Source organism: Sus scrofa, chromosome 13 (genome assembly GCF_054392235.1).
Source record: "Sus scrofa isolate SSC_HxYL_T2T_F1_AM1 chromosome 13, Sscrofa_HxYL_maternal_Yorkshire_Landrace_v2.0, whole genome shotgun sequence".
In the NCBI taxonomy this organism is placed as follows: domain Eukaryota; kingdom Metazoa; phylum Chordata; class Mammalia; order Artiodactyla; family Suidae; genus Sus; species Sus scrofa.
The window spans coordinates 56,098,466-56,118,589 of NC_139395.1; the positions used below are offsets into that span (position 1 = coordinate 56,098,466).

The window sequence follows — 20,124 nt, forward strand, 5'->3', positions numbered from 1 at the left end:
ATATATTGTTATTCCCTCTTTTTCTGGAGTTCCTTCTCTGAGTCTACATGTGTTCCTTTTTCTGTCTTTCTTTCTTTTTTTTTGGATAACATGGTCTCAGTGAAACTATTCTGAAACTCTGATCAAGAGTCAGTAAACAACTTAGATAAAATTCCATAATATTTTTTCAGTAACAGTTCATGATGGCCTGCTCTCTTATTAAGCGTCATGATGTGATATTACAGTGAAATTAAAATATGAACATGCAGTTTTAATACAAGGGCATTAACAGAAATGTCATCCCTAACAAATTAGGCACTGGGAAATCTGCCCTGTAGCCAGAAAACCATGCTCATTTTTGCCTTTTGCTATAACTTATAAAAACAAACCTCATGATGTAAATGCCCGTGGGTTAGATTTCCAGTTGAGAGGCAGGCGACAGGCTTCAGTGGGGAGATGGAGAGAGGCAGAATTTTTGTTTGTTTGTTTCAGACAAAGGATTTCTGGCCTGGGGCAGTCCAGCTGCAGCTGCTGTCAATATTGAGGCAATGGGACTATTTTTCTAACTACATCAAAAAGAGGAAATTCTGACTGTGATTCACTATATCAGAGAGAAGTGGGAGGTGGTGGGGGAGGGGAGAAGAAAAAGCTGGGGAGGAGGAATAAAGAAACAAAAAGGATGATTGGTAATTCTTATGGAAATTATGTGCTGGAGCTGACGGTTTCAAATTAGAACAGTCTATGTCTGGATCCATTTGCAAGCTAGGAAGCTAAAGGAAAGAGAAAAGTCACGTAATTGCTCCAGAAGTGAGAGGAGGTGGTGTGATCTGTGTCTTTTGAGAGAGAACTGCAAGCCTCAACTGTGACTGAATTCAGAACAGGGTTATGAAGAAAGAACATGCTGGGTTTCTTATCTGCCAATTACATTCTGGGTTTTTTTTGTGGTTTTTTTTTTTTTTTTTGGTATTGTTTGGAGAACATGGCTTTGGAGCCAGCCAGTTGGCTATTGTTGCTGGTAGCAGAGCAAAAGTAACCCTGGCCGGTCAGATATGTTGTGTACTCGTTCCAGCCCCCTTTGGTGCTTTGACATGATGAAAACCTGGACCTTGCCTTGGCCTGTGCTCTAAGTCTTTTGATACTGACCTCTCATTTCGGACACTCTATCTGGGAAACTTGAATATATGGGAAAAAGGAAGGCCTTTTTATTCTACAACCTACCCTTCCCCATCTATCCTTTTTTAGTTTCAGTTGAGAAAATAAATACAGTGAATTAAAGAACAAGAAAATGAAAAAAATAAACTTGAGTAATTGAACAGAATGACTCCATGTAATCTATTTGTGCCTTCAAAAATATTTCTGAGTGCCTTCTCCATGCCAGTGTTGTCTGGGTCCTGGATATAAAGATACCATAGAACTAGTAGACAGAGTCTCTGCCCTCAGAGGTCACAGCCCACTGAGTCAAGTCACCTATTCTGGTTCATTTTGTTATTTTGGTTAAATAGATCCTTGGACATTAGTTTAAGTTATTGACTATCTTATTGTTTTTAAAGCTATTTGAGTTGTTGTATATGCAGAAGTCATCAAAAAAGTGAATTAGAGAAATATTAACTGAAGCGATTGGAAATTTGATACAGATTATCTGTTTTCATAACATATATAATATTCAATATCCAGAAAAGGCATCATTGAAGTTAATAATGGTAATTTCCAAGCAGCATAGGCTTGATTGAGTAGCTCACAAAAATACCAAACTCAAGCTCAGCATCACTCCTTTTCTTTGGGTCACATTAGTCCTTTGCATTAGCTGTTGTAACTTTTGATAGATTGAGAGGGTTGCCGAAAACTGCATTCTCCAATATGGCAGCCAATAGCTATTTAAATTGAAGCTAATTAATTTAAATTTAAGATTTATTTCTTCTTTTCTACTAGCCGCGTGTCAAGTGCTCAATAGCCACATGTAGGTAGAAGGCACTATATTGGAAAAAACAACATAGAGATCATTTACATCATTCCAGAAAGTTCTCTTGGACAGTGCTGCTCAAGAACACAATTCATTCAGGCAGCATTTCTTGGGCATCTATTACATGCCAAGAATTGTGCCAGTAATATCAAGACACAGTGAGTGCTCAGGGGCATTTTGTCCAGTGTAGAAGCAGATTATAAATAATCAGAAGATATGAGAACATCACACCAAAATTAAGAGAAGGGTTGCTGGGAAAAGCAGTAGTAGGGACAAGTTGTACAATGGGACAGTGAGGAAAGGCCCATTTAAGGAGCTGGCATTTGAGCTGAAATCTGATACATGAGAAAGAACTAGCCTAGGGGAAAGCTAGAAAAAGAGTATTTTGGCTTCCAGAAACAATATGAACAAAGCTCCTGAGGGGGAAAGAACTAGGCTTTTCTGCAGCACCTCCTCATGTCCAGAAATTTGAAGGATACAGTGAGATGAGGGTGACCAAGAGGGTCAGTCCTTGCCCTTAGTCACTATCCCAGTTCACCAGAGTACTTTCCTTCCCTTGCATTTGGGCTCCCTTCCAATCCATATTACATTTTCTCTGCTATGGCAGGAGACCTATTCCCTGTGGCCTCAGGGTGAAGCTGGAGAAATGCTGAAAAGAGTGCATGTTGCTTTTACTAAAGATACTTTTGTTTCAGGGACCTGACATGCTCCATCTGATTGGGGTTAACAATGAGCTTGGGAGGCTTCTCTGGGACCATGTTTGTTACTATGTTTATCTGCAGAATTTCTTCTCAATTTAGACCTATAGAAACCTCTCTAGGAAGGTAGGTATCTGCTTGCACTTCCTATTCTCTGAGCAAAGCTTTGAGGACCAACTTGGCTGAATACATCTTCCAAGTTCAAGACAGCTGGGCCTTTGAACCTGGGAGGGGTTCACACTTCCTACTGTGCTGTTCTCTGAGAAGTACTCCTTCCCCTCTTGGCACATGCAACAGGCCACAGCTCACATTAACACTGACTAATGGCCTATATTTAGAACCCTCTGTGATCTCTAGAGACCTTGGTCCAGATCTTGGAGAAGGGGAAACAATATGTAGTTGGACTGGTAATAAGACTTAGCAAAATCCTCATTGCATCAATCTCCTGTAGACCAATAATGAGAGCAACTCTTGGAAAATAGGGCTCAGACAATTACATTTTATTTTCAGTAGGACTCTCTGAGAACTGGGCTACAACTGTTGCTTCCTGAGGAAATCAAGTGGTAATGAAATTAATGATGCATTAAAACAGGCACATAAAAATGTCACAGTGTTGAGACAGTGCAAACTGGAAGGTCTTCTGAGTAAGTTCCCAACTTATGAGAAAAGTCGAAATGAAACTCCAAGGAAGCAAAATAGTCCTGAGCCTTCTGTGAAGACTATTCTTTGTCATTGTTCTTTTTGGCTTCTAGGTGCATAATTTGAATCTAACTGCCAAACATGCAAAAAGAAAGGAAGGGGCATCTTTGCAAGCAGTAGCTGGGTTGTACTGGTTGTACTTCCCTCTATATATTTTTTTATATGTTTTTAATAGCCATACACATCTTTTGTATTTAGGTATATACTATTGTCTATTTCAAATATGATATTCCATGGAGAGAGTTAATCAAATATACTTGAAAGAGTAATTTGTGAAACTAAAACTAAATGAGAGGGGGTGCCAAGTACTTGGAAAAGACTCTAGTGATGTTTACAAACTGATGTCCATTGATGGGTCTTCAAGGCAGAGTTAATAATCATACATAATCTTAGCATGTTTCATTAAAAGGGTCCAGGGCAGACTGATATAGAAAGGAACTAAATTGTGGAAGAGTTTTAGTTCCCTGGTAGCTTTGTTGGGATTAGAAAAAAATGATGGAAGAGAAGATTAGTCAAAGCACTTTGTTTGGATTTGGTTATTCTTTATAGGAAAAGCCTATGGCTCTGTGTGTGTGAAAGAGAAGAAGGGCGGAAGAGAGAGTGTGCTCTCATTTCTGAGAACTGAAATGTTTAAATAATGAGATGGCTCTTGGTGACATACAAACTGAGGCAACATACTCCCAAGAAAAATGAAATCTGTATCAGTTATTTTTGTCCATGCAAGGCTAAGGATTTTTCCCCTCAATCAGATTCATTTTTTTTTTTTTACTGGACTGAAATTATACTCTCTTTCCATCTGTATAAATGATAAAGCATCTCAAATTTGTAGCGATATATTCACCACATACATTTACTTTGTGGATATGTTGGAAAAAATTCTAGGAGTTACCTTGTGGTGCAGCAGGTTAAGGATCCAGTGTTGTCAGTACTGTGATGCGTGTTCAATTCTTGGCCCAGGAATTTCCACAATCCGTGGGTGTGTCCAAAAGAAGTCTTCATATATGCTAAGATTAATATCACAGAAGAGGCTACCAGAAGTATGTTTTTAGATAGACTATGAAATTTTTTTCAGAGATAATATAAAATTAGAACATATTGAGTGAAATTATCTTCACTATGAATCAACTTTATTCTTTAGGATTAAGTTGGATTCTTTGTGCTCATTGAGGATGTCTTCTCTTTTTGTATGTTTCTGAGTATTTAGGAGGGACCTGGTGCTTAAGGAAATCTGAAACATATAATACTTTCTTGGCTTACTAGCTAGTAAAATAATCTGAGATTATTAATATTTGTATGGATGCTCTGATTCTTCATTGAATAAGTTAGTGCTGCCCCTTTCACCACTCCAACCTTAATCCTGAACACTTTTCAGTTTTACGTAATTCTTCTGTAGAAATCTGAGAATAAATTACATATTTAAATATGAAGTTTAGAAAGAGAGCATGAGAAACTTTTCTTTCACTTTCTGTTCCTTATTCTCCATTTAGAGTGATCGAGAATAACCTACTCATAAAATGCCCACAGCATTGACTTTACTTTCTACTGAAATTGCTTTACTCATTAGCCTCACAAAACAGCATAATAGTAAATTGATTCTTATGGTAAGTGAATCAGATTGTATGTGAAGCTCAGAATTTATTTGGCCTATTTAAGGAAAACAAATCATTATCAGTCTTTTATAAGTAGGTCTGGTTGATCTTCATGCAACCAATACGAAGAAGAAATGTGTTGAAAAGACTTTGGAAAAGGTATAAAGATTGTGTTATAGGTTGAATTTGTGTCTTCCTCATATTTGTATGTTGAAGCCCTGGCCCCCAGTACCTCAGGATTTGACTTTATTTAGAAATTAGATCATTGTAGATACAGTTGGTTGTAGTAGCACTGGAGTACATTGGTCCCTAGTCCAGTATGACTGTTGACCTTATAAGAAGGGGTATTTGGAAGGCATGAACCCAAGAATGCCATATGAAGGTGAAGGCAGAGATGGGGTGATGCTCCTATAAGCCAAGGAAAGACAAAGATTATTGACAAACCTCCAAAAGGCAAGTGAGAGACATGAAATAGACTCTCCTTCATAGCCTTCAGAAGGAGCCAACCCTGCTGATATCTTGATCTCAGATTTTTAGCCTCCCAAACTGTCAGATAATACATTTCTGTTGTTAGGCTACTCAGTTTTTAGTACCTTGTTATGGGATCCTTAGGGAATTAAAACAGATTACAAACAGAAATACAAGCCAATTGGGATCACCAGGGCCACTCATTGTCTTCACATACGGAGGCATATTACCCAGCTAGAAAAGGAAGGCTTACCGAAAAACCCAGGTGCTGGCTATTTACCAACATCGTCATAAAGAAGCAGAGTTATTAAAGGATCTGCAATCACTGGGTAATTCAGCCCTTGACGTTGATGGATAGAACTTGGCTTTTCCTTTCTACCAAAGCTGCTGACTGGATAAATGTTTTATTCATGAGGCCCAGGGCAGGAAGGGATGCCAAAGGTTTAAGAATACTTTAAGAAACTCTTTGAGATGTCAGGCAACTCTTTGAGATGACATCTCTTTGAGATGTCAGGAGGTGTTAAGCAAGGAGATGGAGGTGCTATGTCAACCCAACTGGGCAATGAACACCTTGCGAAGGTCAGAAGTGATGACCATGGTCTTAAGAAGCCACTCCTCTTGTTTTGTTTTGTATTGTATTGACTTGCATCCACGATCATAGCTCAAAGAAGCAGGTGTTCTTGCAATGTCTTGAGGAATCCCATCAAGGATCCAAGCTAACCCAACTTGGAGGATAGTCATAGTCCTTGAAGTCCTCCCTGCCCATGGATCCCATTTCAGGCTCTTTGCCCTAGATTGGCAAATTCTTGAGCCAAGGGAGTAATCTGAATAACTGCTTGTGGCTTTGGCTTAAAGTCCCAGGAGGCCCATTAGCTATACATTTTAATTACCTCTTAAAAAATGATATTTCAAATTTTTTAGCACAACAAACTATTTTTGGCTGTGAGGAGAGAGTGCATCTTAAGTGTGGACATGATGCAAATGTGACTCTTATCTAAAGAAAAGGCTCTTCTATAACAGCAGGTTCTGGTAAATAATGTTTGTGCTTATTTAGACAGCAAAAATGTTGGAAATTCTGGGTATGTGGAATGAATTATTGTGAATATGCTCTTTGTCCTTTAACTGTCTATTATGGTCAGAGAATTCTGATAATTTATAATCTCTATTAACAGTTTTAAAATCACTTGGGGAGTTCCCGTCGTGGCGCAGTGGTTAACGAATCCGACTAGGAACCATGAGGTTGCGGGTTCGGTCCCTGCCCTTGCTCAGTGGGTTAACGATCTGGCGTTGCCGTGAGCTGTGGTGTAGGTTGCAGATGCGGCTCGGATCCTGCGTTGCTGTGGCTCTGGCGTAGGTCGGTGGCTACAGCTCCGATTCAACCCCTAGCCTGGGAACCTCCATATGCCGCGGGAGCGGCCCAAGAAATAGCAACAACAACAACAACAAAAAGACAAAAGACAAAAAAAATAAAAAAATAAAAAAATAAAAAAATAAAATCACTTGGAATCATATAAGAGAACCAAGAATAAAGTGTGCCTGTGACAAACTTTCCAATTCAAGCATTTTCTTATTTCCAAAGAAGCATGTACCCAAGTCTGAATGAATTATTCCAAATTTTAAAACTCTATTGAAACTATACAAGGTTAAAATGAAGAAAAATTTAAAAATTTATCAGTGTATGAAAAGCAGGAAAGTTCTAGGTATCCATTGTCCTTTAGGTTTGGAGCGTTTCAGTATTAAAGACCTTAAGAACTTTCTCTGGGGTCTTGGGTAGGAAAAAAAAAAAAAAAAGAGCAGGAACTCACAGGGGCAGTCACTCAGAAATATGCTGTCAAGATGCATCAGAATATACCACTATATCTTCCCCTTTCTATCTGTCAAAGCCATTGATTATTTTCAATAAAGAAAGCCAGTGACAGTTGCTGGAATTGTAGAACTCAGCATAGCAACTAGGTGATGCCTGTCACTCTCTAAATAGAGAAGTTAAGAAAAAAAATTACTCATTGCAACAGAAGCATATTTTTGGAAGCCTGGTTAAATATAGTTTCATAAAGGGTTACCATGAAATGCAGAAAAATCAAGTCTCTGTTAGATCCCAAGACTCTTTCTAGGCTTACTGGGGTTTTCCATAAAATTGCTTATTATTAGGTCCCTCTCTCAAAACAGAACCCACAATTAGAACTGACTTTCAAAGATCAAAATGTTTCAACTATTTTCCTCTCTCTTGAATGGCATTTTCAAGTAATCCAGGAATGCCAGGACTCCTTGGAAGTGCAGCTGGCTGGTCACTGCTCGTCACAGGAGCTGCTGAAGGTTCAGGCCGTGTAAGAGCAGTTGAGTAGCTTGTGCATTTTATGACCAGACATTCCTTGGTGGTCTGGTATCCCCGAAGAAGAGTGGAACTTGCAATAAGAGTCTAATAAAGCCATAAAAAGTAATGAACCCAGACAAAGTCTTGCTGGCAGAAGCAGTGGTGTCAGCATAAGCCCATTTCCAGGTCAGTGGGGCCATTGCCATAAGTCCAGGGCAGTGACTTGGTACTGGGAAGCAGTGCAGAGGTTAATGTCAGGCTCCTCTTGCCAGGACTCCTGCAGGCTTGTGTAGGCCTGGATCCCACCTGCCTAGCACCCCTTCATTCTGAGCCTGCTTCTTCAGACCTTCCCCAGTGATTCTATGTGAGTTTCCCAACATCCTTAAAATAAACTCCCATCCTGCTTCTATCAGCCCGAGTCTATTTTTTATTAATTTTTTTTTTTCTGGCAACTAAGAAACCTGACAAATGAAATATTGTGACTTCATTTTGCTTGCAAAACCTCAGAGAGCTCAACTGCAGTCAGGTTAGAGCAAAGCTGTTAATGGGAACCTACTAGATGAATATAAGGTGGTATTTGGTGGTTTTGCTCTATGTCAAGTTCTATTACCTTAACATGCTCAGCCAATACTAGAGAGAGAGAGAAAAAAAAAAAAAAAGCTGTTTACAAAAGTATTCACTGTATACAAAAGTATTCACTGTATTCAAAATTAATAGTAAAAACAGCAGTGGGCAGTAGCAACTAACATTTATTGAGCTCTTATGCTATGCCAGACACTGCTAAAAGCCTGTATAATTTTTTATTGAATCATCTCAATAATCTGAAGCCAAAAGTAGTATTATTATTACCATGCTGTTTATATAGAAACAGAGACACAGAGTTTAAGAAACTCACAGAACAGCCCACAGCTAGGAAATGTGAAACAGCGGTTTCAATCAAAGAGCTGTCGGGTTTATCACTTGGGATACTAACTTTGCGTTCACTTTATCGTTCTACCTTTGACTCTTAAAAAGTCATACAGTTTCAAGATAGCCCTACAGAGACCTTAAAAGAAAGTAGGTCTTCCAGTTATCTTTAGAGGATGATATGTAAGACAACCCCAGAAACCGGTCATAACGTTGCAAGTTTAAAACGTGTGTTTGAGGGGGAAGACATACTGGCTGGCTTTTTATGATAAAAAAGAAGGGCATGATCTTTTTGGGAAGGTGGATGAGGGCAGTGCTGGGGAAACAGATGTGATTTATAGTTTTTAAACATTTAGGCCTACAAATTATATTAGCTGCCATGACCCAAAATTCTATCTGTAGCCAGTTAGAGTCATACACTGAACAATGTTTTTTTGAGATCAGTGCATTGATTTCACAAAAAAGGGGGGGGAGGGGACACAGCAAAGATATTTGCTGGTACACTCTGCTTAAGTCTAGTTTAAAAAATAATATTTCAATATTCTGTGCACACTATTCTACCATGAGCTGCATGCACAAACAAACTGCATTAGCGGAGATATTTAGAATATATAAATATTAATTTATCTCCCTGAAATTCATAGTAATAAACCCTGCTTAAATGTATAATTTAAAGCTCTTCAGAAGAAAGATGTAAAGGATTAACAGTGCTTAAACCAGGAATAAGTGTATTGGAACATAGTTGGCCTGCTCTGATGTGCATTGTCAGAGAGTCTCTTAATGCTTGTTTGGGAAAAAATATCTGCTTTACTTATAACGTTTTAAACCTTTTGTAAGACTAAAACTTGGAACCCTTGGAGATTTCCTATCTTCAGCTAACAAATTTCTTTTTCAATTTTCCAAAAAACATCTAAAAACAAATCTATTATACAAATGTCAAGAAAAGTTTCCCAGGGAAAAACCAGCATATATTCTAAGAGTAAAATACATGACATACATTAATTTAAATGTATGGTCATATATAATATAAATTATATGAAATTGACATGTATCTAGACAGAATACATATATAGTCTAGTCTAAAAATACATATATAGCCTATAAAATATTCATAAATTAAATTGGTAGAATTTTAATAGATTAGAACTGGCTTATATTCTTTTTTTTTTTTTTTTTTTGTCTTTTTTCTTGAGCCGCTCCTGCAGCATATGGAGGTTCCCAGGCTAGGGGTCTAATCAGAGCTGCAGCTACTGGCCTACACCAGAGCCACAGCAACGCCAGATCCGAGCCGCGTCTGCGACCCACACCACAGCTCATGGCAATGCCAGATCCTTAACCCACTGAGCAAGGCCAGGGATTGAACCCTCAACCTCATGGTTCCTAGTGGGATTCATTAACCACTGCACCATGACGGGAACTCCCTGGCTTGTATTCTTGTTTGCTGCTTTTCCTTTGCTGTAACTAATTCTACTTGCCTTTGGATCACATACCATTAAGTCTTGTGATAATTTGAAAGAAGTATTGTTCTCAGCTGCTGCTGCATAAGCAAACTAAAAGGATCATTTAAACTGGCAGGAGAACTTACCATACAAGCTTCATTAGTAAAAATTCCTTTCCTGCACGCACATTTTCATGTTCTTGTTTGAGGTTTAGCAAAGGCAAAGTCTCCAAAAGTCTAATAGAATGGGGGCAATAATCCATGATCATCTCTGATACACAAATGCTAGAGTGTGCGTGTGAACTGTGTCTGATTTGCCTTCTACGAGTGCTTTCATTTCTCTTTTACATTTTCTCTCCAGGCTCAATTATTTTTCCCTTCATTGTGCTGTGGAAATGAAAACACTTTCTGTATATTTTTACCTGGATGAAAGAAGGTAAAGAAATGTTCTTTCAAGTCTTTTAGATGTAAAGACATTAGACTTGAAAGAAGGATGTTAAAACAACTAAAAAACTTAACCTTTACATCGTACGATATATCGATATAGAATTTTTGAGCCCAGATAGGCTAATTTTTTTAAAAAAGAAAGTCTGGCAGAAAATTAAGTAAATACTTGGTTGATGGATCTATATGGTGAGTTGCCAAGCAAACTGGTAGTAACTTTGAGCTACAAACTATACCCCTCACCCGAAAAGTAGTGATTTCCTGGATCTACTTGATTTACTTCATTTATTCATGAAATATTTATTGAATGTCTACTATATGCCAGGCTGTGTTCTTGAAAGTTGGTGTGAGATGAATGATACAGCCACATTCCACAGCTAAATAGAGTTTAAATTTGGTGTGTGAGAATGATTGTGAGATTATGTGTTGAATAGAATGAATAGCAGGGCCACTAGGGGGTGCCAGTCTTGAGGAACTAGTAGGAAGGGTTTAAGGGACTGGGAAGCCAGCAGGAAAAGTAAGGGTTGGGGCAAAGTGTATTCCACACCACAACAGAGCCATGTGCAAGTGCTCAGAGGTGAGGGAGGACTATAATGCCTGAGGATGAAAAGAAGCTCCCTATACTGCAGCTGGTCCAAGATTAATAAACTAGATGAACATTACAGCAGAGTGATGAGAACTGTGAAAACACACAGCACGGGCTGTAAACAAACGCCATCAGTAACCAATAAAGAAAGTCAAAAATAGGTGAAATGAAGCCAAAGTACTAGGCTAGATTTCAAGACTAAATGAGAAACTCGCATAAATGCTGAGGCAGACAGTCTGCACATCACAGAGATGGATTTGCCTTAGTAGACAGAGGAAGGCTGGTGGTGATAGACAGTGTTTTGGGAAATGCTTGAGAGTGTTTTGAAGCCCATTCATTCAGGAATGGGCCTCAAGAGGCTGACATGGTTGATGATGATGAACATGGAAGAAGTGTATTGTTTTGAAGATAGATAGGGGTGAAACACAATTTTCCTTTTGGGGGAAATTAGGTAGGCTTACTAGAGAATCTGTTATCACTTCCCAAAAGTTTCTACTCCATGTAACTCTGGGGCACATAATTAGTTAACCATTATGGACCCTACTGTATTAATAAGATTACTTGTTTTTAGAAAGATTAAGTTCTTTTTAAAAATACAACGAAATGCTTCCATGATCCTAAAGAGTGTGGAAAATTACCTAATGAACAGATAGGTGCCTTCCACCCAGCTTTAGCAAATAAGGCTTTGGCCAAGTTTGCAGAGGATATTTTTAAGAAATAAAATATTTCAGATATGTTGGTTTTCCATATATACTACTCTCCAATTCCATTCCTCTCCCTTCCAAATGGAACAATTATGTTGAATTTAGAGCTTATCACTCCCATGTCTGTATGTTTTTTTAATAATTTTACTTTATTGCATCTGTCCTTAAAGAGTACACAGAATTGGCATTTTTTAAACTCTAAATTGCGTTAGGCTGTAAATAGATACCTACATTCTTTTCTACTTACCATTATGCTTTTGTGATTTATCCATGTTGATATAGGAAGCTATAGTTGATATTTAAACTATTTGGTGGTATTTCATTCTATGACTATACCATATTTTATACTTTCTTATGTTAATAGAAATTGACACAGTCAGAATTTTGCTATTATAAGTAAGGATGTAGCGAGTATCATTTTACCCACCTTGAGAGTGAGAGAAGCTATCCATTGGATATGTATGTCTAGATGTAGAATTGCTAAGCAGCAGGAAATGCCCATTTCCAATTTTACTAAATATTATAACCTGCTTTCCAAAGTGGAATTCTCATTTTACACTCCCACCGGCTGCATACAGTTAAATATCTTCATCAGCACACAGTATTGTTGGACATTTCAGTTTGTGTCAATCTACTGAGTGTGAAATGATTAATCCAAGTCCAGCCAGGAACACTCTAGGTCTTGGAACAGAAGATATTTAATACAAGTAATTGATGGGACAGTTGATGGAGCAGCTGAGAGGCTAAATAGTATGGTGACAAAACATCTACAGTAATAGGAAGTCACTGTCGCTGCTGGGGCTGGAGAGATACATGGTGAAGGTGGTGTCACCAGAGACCAGAAGTTTGGCCACCTTTCAGAAACCAAAAGTCAGTTGGGAATTGGGAGCTGGAGCCACAGTCTGGAAAGGCTCGCAAGGCTGACACAGCTCCTATAGCAAGCAGAGTGCAAAAGGGAGAATTGGTAGGCTCTTCCTCCTCCTGCCCTCTCCTCTCATTCTAGTGCCTCTCACTGGCTAAACTCACCTGAAAGCCAGAAGTGACTTGTGATAGATAAAGAGCAAGGAAGAGAGGAAAATAGATTGAAATTTTTTTTAAATGTTTATTGGTCATTTTGTTTCCTGTAATTTATTTTTTCAGGGTCATACACGTGGCATATGGAAATTCCAAGCTAGGGGTAGAATTGGAACTACAGCCACAAGCCTGTGCCACAGCCACAGCAAAGTCAGATCTGAGCCACATCTGTGACATACACCACAGCTCATGGCAATGCTGGATCCTTAACCCACTGAGTGAGGCCAGGGATCCTCTTGGATACTAGGTGGATTCATTTCCACTGAGCCATAGCAAGAACTCCCTCCTTTGATTTTTTTAATTTATATTTTTCCTATTGGATGTTCATTTCTAATTTATTTTGAGAGTTTACATATACTACTAAATATTGACCAATTATATGTATTGCTCATATTACTCTTAGCCTGTGATAATTTTCCACTGTGTTTATGGTACTTTTATGGTACAGAAGTTTTAATATCTAACATACAAACTTAGCAGTCTCTACCTTTAAAGTTAGCACTGTTTTGTGGTCAAGGAATCCTTTATCCTGAGTTGTATTCCTCTGTATTCTCTTGTTAAAGTCAGTTTCGGTTTTCATATTTGTTTTTAATGAACTGTGGCTTATTTCGTGTGTGGTGTGATCTATGTCTTAAAATTCTCTTCCATAAAGATAATCAATTGTCCCAAGCCATTTTAAAATGTTGACTAACTTTTTATTGCTACACACACACACACACACACACACACACACACACATTTCCATGTATGTACTGCTTCCTTCTAGTGTGAATCTATTTCTGGGACATCTTGGTCCAGTGTCCTTGGTCTAGTTTATATCCACAAACAGAAACTCACTGTATTAACTAATTCAGCTTAAAAAGAAGACCTGATTTTCAGGAAGACTAGTGCCTTCACCAAGTTTTATTTTACATTTGGCTAGCCTATTTCAGACATTTTGGTACTTTATATGAATTTTAAGATCTTTTTTTCAAGTACCATGAAAATCTGTTAAGATTTTTCTTTCTTTAATTAAAGTATAGTTGATTTACATTGTGCCAGTTTCTGCTGTACACCATAGTGACACACATACATATATATTCTTTTTTGCATACTATCTTCCATCATGTTCTACCCCAAGAGATTGGATATAGAAAACCTATTAAGATGGAATTCCTGTCGTGGTGCAGTGGTTAACGAATCCAACTAGGAACCATGAGGTTGTGGGTTCGATCCCTGCCCTTGCTCAGTGGGGTTACGATTAGACCCCTAGCCTGGGAACCTCCATATGCCACGGGAGCCGCCCAAGAAATGGCAAAAAGACAAGAAACAAAACAAAAAAACCTGTTAAGAATCTAACTCATGTTTTTCTGAATTTATAGATTAATATGAGCAAAATGATCACTTTTATCATTGCATCTTCCCAATAATTAATATGACATATGTCTCCTATTCTTTAGGGCATCTTTTATATATTCTTTTGTTTTTATATAAAAACATTTAATATATATATTTTATTATTTCCTCCATAATATTAATACACACTTTTGGTTGATATTTTTATTGATGTATTATAATTTGGATTATCATCAATGGCATTTTATTTTATTTTTTAATTAAAAATTTTTTTATTGTTATTTCCCCAATACTGTTTTTTTTTCTACTGTACAGCATGGTGACCCAGTTACGCATACATGTATACATTCTTTTTTCTCCCATTTAATGCTCCATCATAAGTGACTAGACATATAACATTTTTAATGCATTGCTGCTAGTACAAAAGAACATAAATAATTCTCTGTATCTAATTAATATCCAGAAAACCTGCTAAACTTCATTAGTTCTAAGCACAATCATACTGAACATGAATATGATGAATTTATTTCTTCCTCCCCAACCCTTATGCCCGAGACTGACTTTATGTGTCTTTCTACACTTGCCTGAATCCATTGAATAGTCGTGATGACAGCTACTTAATCCTAGCTTTGAGAGGTACTCTAATATTTTACCATTAAATAGTCCTTTCACTCTAGAATTTTTGTTGATTTTTCTTTTCACCTTAAAAAAGATCACGTTTCTTCCTAGTTTGCTGACAGTTTTTTTTAAATTTAATGAAATAAGAGGTATTGTTTTGTATCAGATGCTTTTTCTGTATCTATTGAGGTGATCACATGGCTTTTCTGAAGAGGTCTTTGAAGACTGGTGCTCTGCTGGAGCATAATCTGCACTTGAGAAACAAAAATCAATACTGTGTATTTCCTATGAACATAGATAGATGTGAAAGCATTTTCTAAAAGAACTGTAAGACTGTATACAAAAATGATTGTAGCTGGTCCTTTTGGAGGAGGGAGAACAAGAGATTAAAAGGAGATGGGTAGAGATAGAACTGAGGGTGGTGAGAAAAGAGCCATTATATTTACTTGCAATGTTCTCATATATCTTTTAAAGGGGACCGTCTTCACATCTAATTTTCATCATTGTCTTAACAGTGTGTACACAGAAAAAAAGCAGGTGTATCAAATTAATAATGATAAATTTTGAGTTACAGAAATATGGGTGAATGCTACTCCTTTTGTAATGTGCTCTAAACTTTCTAATTTGCGAGAACCTTGACAACAACAAAAACAGAAAGGGTTATTCATCTTACTATGGGTAGCATGTGATAAAAATTGCTTAAGTTCAAGTTTAGTCTTAATATTTGGAATCATAAAGTTGAAAGTGTGAACTTTGTTTCTTCATACACATCATCAATTAAACCTCATGTATCTAAGTACCTAATTGAGTATGGTTTGGGCAGGATACTTACATAGACCTATCATCTAATAATATGCATGGAACATGCAGACGAGCTTTTCAAAGAAGCATTAAACCAACATGTGAATCAAAAGTGAAATCTTATCTCATAGGGACCAATAGTAATAGTGTTTCTTGGCTGGATATACCAATATTTCCTGCAGCCAATTTCAATTCCTCTTATTTTATTTTATTATATTTATTTATTTTGCTTTTTAGAGCTGAACCTGTGGAATATGGAAGTTTACAGGTTAGGGGTTAAATCAGAGCTGTAGCTGCCAGCTTATGCCACAGCCACAGCAATGCCAGATCTAAGCTGTGTATGCAGCCTATACAGCTCACTGCAACACCGGATCCTTAACCCACTGAGTGAGGCCACTGATTGGACCCGCAACCTCATGGTTAGTAGTTAGATTCATTTCCACTGTGCCACAGCAGGAACTCCTCCTTTTATTTTTTTAAACAGCTTACCTTTCTCTGTAAAGGTCTATTTTCCCTTAGTTTTTTTTTTTTTTTTCCTAACTTTGTGACCCAGGAACTTGAAAATTCAAGTTTTTCCCTCATGTATGAAGTAGAGTAAAACCCAGCATAAGCTGGGTACCCAGTGCTGGGCTGTCTAACTAGCAGACTGTCAATTTGAGCATGGGCATAGCCTCCCAGCAAAACATAGACAGATAGAGATATACATGCATTGTACATATTTGTGATATATACATACACACACATACATACACACACACACACACACACACACACATACACATATATTTAAATATGTGATATTTCCAATAAAGGAATGAAAATATAATCAGAAACATTAGAGTTTGACTTATGCTTACACTATGGTCTGGTATTGATTTCATTTGGGATGACATGAGGAGGGGATGAAAGGAAGAGTGAGTATCATAATCTTTCCAGTGCATGGGCAGATAAACATTTAAATCTGGCCTCATGAACATGTCTCCTAGTGAGCAAAACAAAAAAGAAGGGGACTTTGTACAGATGTTTTATATTCTCAGGCCGGTAATCCAGATATTTGCAAAAGATCCTAAAACTGCACCAGGCAGGATGTACATAGAGTGAAGATGGAGCAGGCATAGCTAAAGAGGGGTGCACGCAAATATAGATTTAATCTTGAACAAGGTGAAATAAATAATCAAATCTTCTCTGATTAAATGTCAATTGGCTTCAAAGAGAAAATGTTTTCCCAAGTGATGATAGAGGGTTAACCTATGAAAGAGATGTCAAAAGCTAGACTCTCAGCATATGCAGATGGAGGGTCATGTCTGCTACTGTGAAGGACTTGAAGGCAGAGAAAAGACGGGCAAAGCCATGAGGAATAGCTGGATGGCATCCACTCTGAGTCTTTCTCATCTGACAGCCATGCTTGATGTCCTTCCCTGAATTTGTTCATGCATCTCCAAACCTCATCTTTTATGATGTTTCCCAACTCCAGAGTCCATCTGATAAGGTCAAAATAAGTCCAGGGGAGAGAGAGCTCCATGACTAGGCTATTAATAACTGCACTGTTAGGTACAAGCGTGACGAGGAAGTTGGCTTTATTTTTTTCCTGAATATGCACAGAGCTTGGGGTATGTTTTTCATACTTTATCATACTGTTTATGGTCACAAACAAAAAGAAAAGAAACTGGAAATTGGTAGCCTTGAATAATGTCAGGAAGGATGTTTTACTGAAACTTCAAGACTCTTAGATATCTATGTTCATCTTAATCTTTGCTCTCAGGACAGTTATTGTACTAAATATCGGTATAAGGATATTTTCAAAATACCAGCTATGGTGGCCCTATGTGGTTTCATAAAGATGGACACATGCGCAAGTCTGGTGCCAGGAGCCAGGTTTGAAGCCTGGAGCTTCACTATATTCTAGCTGAGTGACCTTGCACAAGATACTTAGCCACACTGAGCTCCAATGTCCTCATCTATAAAACTTGGTAACAATGCCTACCTCCTAAGTTTCTGATGAGGAGTTAATTATACAATGTAAGAAAATTGAGCATAAGGCCCCGCAGAGTGCAAAGTGCTCAGGAAATAGTGACGGCGGTGGGGAGGTGGTGATTACTCAACATTGAACTTATCAGTAGTATATTTTTTTGATTTTATGACGGTGCTGCTGTAATCAGTTGCATGTACACACATCCAGCTTTAGTGGCTTAGCTAAATGGTAGTGGATTTTTCTCTGTAAATGGAAAGATACCTCAGCATTCATATGGCTGTTGGAGTAATCCTGAAGCACCCAAGCTCCTTCAGTTTTTCTGTTCTGTCACCTTTAGCAAATGACTCTAATCTTCACAGTTGCAACATTCTTCACCGCTACAGGAATCATGCCCATGCTCCAGCAGAAAGAAGAGAAAGAGCAACTGGCAGAAGATTAGGCCAGCTGCATCTATTCTTTTTCCATCAGAAAACAATGCTTTTCTAGAAGCTCTCTCCAGTGGACTTCTTATATCTCATTGGTTGGAATTTATTTACATGAGTGTCCCTGGTACTAAAGAGCCTGAGAAATTGTCTCCTTTAGTTAGGACAGTTGCTACCCCAAGCAGAGCTGTAGTTACGATAGTAAGAAAAGAAGGAAGACTAGACATTGACTAGGCAACCAGCAGTGTCTGCCATAGTTTGACATTAAGGATTACTTGCTGCCTGCCCCTCAAGGTGTCTAAGGCCTTGATAGGGAGAGAAAGAGAAGAAGAAATATATGGTGTGGCCTAGTTTAGTAGAGGAACTGGCCTGTGCATGGCAAAACAAATCATCTCTTAAGGCATAAGCATACATTAAATACTATGCAAGAATTTTTAGCTCCTCTGAAATATTCTGTCATAGAGGACAGTGTGGTATATAGGTTACGAACAAGGCTCAAAAATGAAGCAATCATGACTTGAAATTCTGGCCATGTCCCTCTTTGAGTATATCACATTGGGCAGGTGATTTAATCCCTCTAGAACATAAACTCTTGCAGGGGCAGTAAGTTGGTCAGTTTTGTCCCTACTGCATCTCCATGCCCTTGGAGAGAGATTTGCTATAAAGGCACTCAGGTATTTGTTGAATAGATAGATGGATAGGTGGGTGGATGGATGGATGAACTTCTTCAAACTCTAGATCCCTTAGCAATGAAAGGATTAATAGAGACCCCCTTTAGAGCTCATAATGAGGATTAAATGAGAGAGTGTTTTATAAGAACACTCCACTGACTATATTGTTAAAGAAATATGATTTCACTTGAGATCCACCAGGGCTCCCTGAACCTGGGAAGCTCTGTGGGCTTTTTTGTACCAAACAGCATGAGAGTTTTAACTTGCTCCATTTCTGACATGGGCTGATTCACCCCTCCTTAGGAACCCTGGTGGTCCCCTGCTGCAAAAATTTACCATATTGCTGCCAAACTTAGTGACGACATCCAATTGACATAGCACACTACAGCCCAGAACCCCTGGGTTCCAGCCATCTTCCTGCTCTATCCTCCCTCCTGAGTAGCTGGGACTACAGGTGCTTGCCATTATGCTGAGCTGTGGGCTTTTTTCCTAAGCCAGCTGTTCGTCTCCAAGCTTGTTGGCTTCTTAGATAAGCTGTGCTATTATGGTAACATTTAAGTTTAGTACTGATATGTTTAAATCAAATATCCATATAGTATATTTCCAAAATATATCAGATGGTGAGGTGAAGGTATGTGGGCAGGCATCTGTGTGGGTGTCTGTATACACACTTGCAATAGGGGCATTATTTTGTATAAATTTTGCTGAGATTTCAGTATCAGCTATTTCAAAGCAGGTTTGATGCTAATTAAGGGTTAGCACAGTAAATTAGCAGTGAATTAATACTCATTTTTGTCCTAGCCCACTAGAGTGGCAGGGAAATTATCTAAATTAGATTCAGGTAGTAATACTCATCATGGCCAAGAATAATGGAATCTAAAAGGATTTTCTGTGCAACACTACCAGTGAGGGATAGCCATAAAACCAAAAATTCTGGTGTCTTTATTTAGTTACTTGCAGTAGATGAGTTTTTTGAAAGTGGTGATTTAAAAGAAAACTTCCCTCAGTAGCAAGTGCCGAGTCACACAACACTTAGCATAGGCTGACTTTTATGGTTTATGGGAAAATTCAGAATTAAGACTCAGAATGGCTTCATGCTAACAAAGTGGAGACTGCCAAATTGGATTGCAATGCAAGCAAATCCGACACCAGCAGTCCATCAAAAGCCAAACGATTCCCTAACATTCATGAGCCATTTCATGGTAATTCACTATCATCAATTCCTCTTCATTACGTAGCAGGTTTCTGATACCAATGCCAAAGCTGGGATATCTTCTTTGGGGTTAGCAGTCCTTGCTTCTGCTTCCTAATTCAAATTATTTATTGACTGGGTGTAACCTTGTTATTCATGGCCATTTAAAATCTGGTCTCTGCTACTAAAGGCAGAAATAACTGCAACCAGCTGAATGCTGTAATTCTTTTGAGAAGAATGATTAACTTCTGTATAGA

At 38.1% G+C, this 20,124-nt stretch overlaps 1 long non-coding RNA gene across 1 annotated transcript in view; it reads left to right on the top strand.

Annotated features, from left to right (window-relative positions):
* Window positions 1–20,124, top strand: part of LOC110256455 (uncharacterized) — a 139,250-nt gene that overhangs the window by 97,766 nt on the left and 21,360 nt on the right. The window lies entirely within an intron of this gene.